Source organism: Vicia villosa, linkage group LG2, assembly GCF_029867415.1.
Source record: "Vicia villosa cultivar HV-30 ecotype Madison, WI linkage group LG2, Vvil1.0, whole genome shotgun sequence".
Taxonomy (NCBI): Eukaryota; Viridiplantae; Streptophyta; class Magnoliopsida; order Fabales; family Fabaceae; genus Vicia; species Vicia villosa.
The window spans coordinates 112,077,517-112,081,488 of record NC_081181.1 but is presented as its reverse complement, the minus strand read 5'-3'; the positions used below and the strand labels follow the sequence as shown (position 1 = coordinate 112,081,488).

General features: G+C 27.4%; 1 long non-coding RNA gene across 1 annotated transcript; it reads left to right on the top strand.

Annotated features, from left to right (window-relative positions):
• Positions 1 to 2,614: 2,614 nt before the first annotated feature.
• LOC131646626 (uncharacterized) lies at positions 2,615 to 3,072 on the top strand. Its single transcript, XR_009297540.1, has 2 exons — positions 2,615 to 2,733; positions 2,838 to 3,072. It is a non-coding gene; the product is annotated as an uncharacterized LOC131646626 (long non-coding RNA).
• The last annotated feature ends 900 nt before the right edge of the window (positions 3,073 to 3,972 follow it).

Sequence of the window (3,972 nt, the reverse complement as noted above, 5' to 3'; positions counted from 1 at the left end):
AACATAATAATGGGAAATGCAAAACATAAACAAGCATATATTTCACAATTCACCACTCTTCTTCAAACATGCTTTCATATCCATATATCAGGGTTAACATGTTTAGAATCAACCAAACAAACTCCATCACACAAGTAATCATATTCAATTACCCACTCAACAATTGTAATCCAATAATGAAATATCATCAAGTATACAATTATCAATTCACAAATTTCCACATATATGCGTCAATTAACAAATAATCATTCCACACAAACCATACCACATATTCACACAAAACACAATTCACACTGACACGTGTGACTCAAGTGCGACTCTATGCAATATGCATGTGGATCCCCCCGTTATCATATCCGGTAAGCCGATTGTCATTCTCTAGAGACTAGATAACCACCTTAAAGCTCCATTCAGCGTTATGATTTCAAATCCCATTTGGCGTTAGATTTGGTAAAAGTAAATAACCTTCGCGAGATTACATAACATTGCCACTTTCAAAGACTCATGCTCGTGTACGTGTGCAACAAAACAAGACTCGTGCATTTAAGACGATCCCTCTATCTCTTAAACTACACAATCACATCTTCTCACAACATTGCACTACATACATAACATGATTTCAATTTCAAACATTGCATCCAATATCACACGCAATCAATCACATGTACTTAAGCAGAGCACAACATGTATTTTGCCAACCTTCCTCAATTCACATAATAATATACATATATTCAAGTATTAAGATTCTCTTAGAAATTCATCCATATACTACTCATAATCATGCCAAACAATTAATTAAAACTCATATTATTTAATCATAAATCAATAGCATGCAATTTCATAAAGCCAGAGCAAGAAACAAAAATATTCATTTCCAAGCTACAGGCCTCGCTACATGCCCAGAAGCTCGCTACGCGCGCTAAGTCAGAACGTCCGGCGCTACGCGCCCTCATAGCTCGCGACGCACGCTACGTTTTGCCAAAAGGTCTGTGCAGATTCAATCAGCGCGCTATACCGCGCGACGCGCCCTCTGCGTTTTCTGCAAAATTTTCTCTGCGATGACAGCAACCCATTTCTCCCAATTTTCAATCCAAAATTGTTTCCAGTCCAAAATTAAACACGAATTTCATACTTATATCATGTATATATCACATATAACTCAATATAATCACCAATGGCATGTGAGTTATGAATTTTCATGGAATCTATTCATAAACTAGGGTTTCGTGAAAAATCAATATATAATATCAATTCATATGATATAATCAGACCCACTCATAGAATCATGTAAAGAAACATAAATACAAGCTAGAACATTCATCAAGCTAGAACATTCATCATCAAAATCATGTTAAAACTCACAATTACATAGAAAGTAGCATAAACCCTAACATTTCTAGATTTCATGAAATTGAAAGATGAAGAGATTACATAAACAACACATTACCCAATCATGTAACCTATATTAACTTGGATTCTAATCCTTACCTCTTAATTCAATCAACCCTCTTGGTAAAATCTACAATCCTATCCTCTTTGTTCTTCTCTTAGCCTCTTTTCTCTTCTTTCTATCTTTCTCTCTTTTCTTCTAGTTAGGTTATCTCACAAAATCCTCTATTAGCTCTAATTGTGGTATTGAACTCAACCCACCTAACTATTCTTTCTAACTCAATTAGGCCCATTAGCTAATTTACTATATTCTACCAATTACTAAATTAACTAAAATTAACATAAAAACACACATTTAAATAATTATCACGCCAAACACTAATCAAATAAAACAAACAATTATCAAAACACCAAATAAGGCTAATTAAATAAATAACTAATAAAATCGGGATGTTACATCCTACACGTCGTTCAATATCATCTCACATGGTGTCTTCTATAGATTTTGTTGAGCCTATAGTTCTTAACTTTCCTTTTAATTAGAAATTACCCTTCTCACCGAACCTTGTCACTTCAAATTTTGTACTAGGATTAATCACCATTTGTGGGTCATTTCTCTTATAAACTCAACATTCTCACCATTTTTAGTCGATGTGAAACTTAATCACTCACACTTGAATTCATAAAAATGAATATGTAAAATTATTCAAGTAGAACTAATCTAAAGATATTATTTAAAAAATATATAAAATTGTTTAATGAACATACACTAACATTATAAATATTTTTACATTGTCATCCAATAAAAAAACATCAATGATGCTTGTCACTAAACTAATTTAAATATATTTCAGTGATTTGGTAGAATACATGTCGTTCATTGGATGTGTTAAAAATAAATCCCTTATTTCTTCATAAAAAATATATAAAAATTATAGAATAAATTTATTTTGATGAAATTGGACTAAACTACTAAAAAAAGTTATTTTATTTATAAATTTAACTTATTCATATTAATTTTGATTTGACCTATACTATTATATAATATAATTTTGAAAATTTAAAAATCTTTTCTATAAATTATTTATCAGTCCATTTTTCTAATTAATATTTTTTATATATAAAATTTAACATGTTATGCAAAAAAAAAAAAAAAAGAAAAACAAATGTTTACTCCCACTAAAATTATATACTACACTTTTGGTTTGTGTATATATAAGCACCATCTTGTTATGCATACATGTATATCACCCCTTAACAACATAGTGTCTGTGTTTAAAAACGACATTATGACAAAGAGCTCTGGCTTAGTATTTTTTATGATCCTTTTGATTTGTATAGCTGGTTAGGTCTCCTCTTACTTTCTATGTGTTATTCTTTTATTTATCGAATGTATAATTTGTTCTTTATTCGATGATTAAGTTCATTTAATTACTTTGTGATAACAGGTAAACCAGCATCAGTTGATGCGAGAGGTCACCTTGATGTCCCTTGCATGATTGATTGCTCAAAATTCTGTCAAGGAAATCCTAATTGCTGCGTTAAGGGTCAATGCATTTGTAAAGCTTGTCCTCCTCAGAATAATGAACTCATCATTGACACCAATTCTCTATTAAGCTAGAATGATGTTATCTAATTTGTTATAATATTCCATTCAATAAAAATGACTCTATATGGAATTTACCTTTTTCTTTTTCATTTTATGACAAGGTAATTTTTGTTCTCCATTTATTTATTTATTTATTTTATTTAAGGTTTTTTACAGACTATACATTAAAAAAATGAACTAAGTGACATGGTTATTAATTTTAACTAAAGAAGAACGGTTAAACCGAATTCAAATTTAAAAACAATTTTTTTTATCATAACGGAACCTCTCTGTAATTTTTTTGGAAATCACATGTTAAATTATAAACAAAAATAGCACATTTTTTTTGTCATAAGTTACTTTGAAATTTTTTTATATTAAATTATATGTGGTTTTACAATATTAATAAGTTATTAATATTATTTTTTACATTATATTATTAAGTATTTATTACTCTTTGTTCTTTCAATTTATTTTTTAATATTATTAAATAAATAATAATTTTATAAAATTATTCATAATTTTTAATATAAAATAAAATAATTTTTAAGAGTTTAATTGATATGTACTATTAATGTAAAAAAATTTATACTATAAATGCTTCATAAATATTCAATTGTATTATTTTGAAAGAAATAAAAACATTTCAAATTAATTTACGTTGTGATTATTTGATAGTGTAAAATTTATTTATACCATCAGTATATTTTAATTAAATTTATTTATTTTATTTATGAAAAATCTAAAACAATTTATAATATAAAACAAATATAATAATATTAAAAAAAATCAACTATTAGTTTGGAAATGGTTCACCTTCACCATTCAATATTAAGGGCGATAAGTATGACAACTGATATTCACATAAATAAATAAATAATGTACTGATAGTGACCCGTAAAATAAAAATTTTATTTTATACAATATAAAATTTAATTATATACAAATATAAATTTTAAATGAGTTATTTAATTATAAAATAAAAAATAATTATC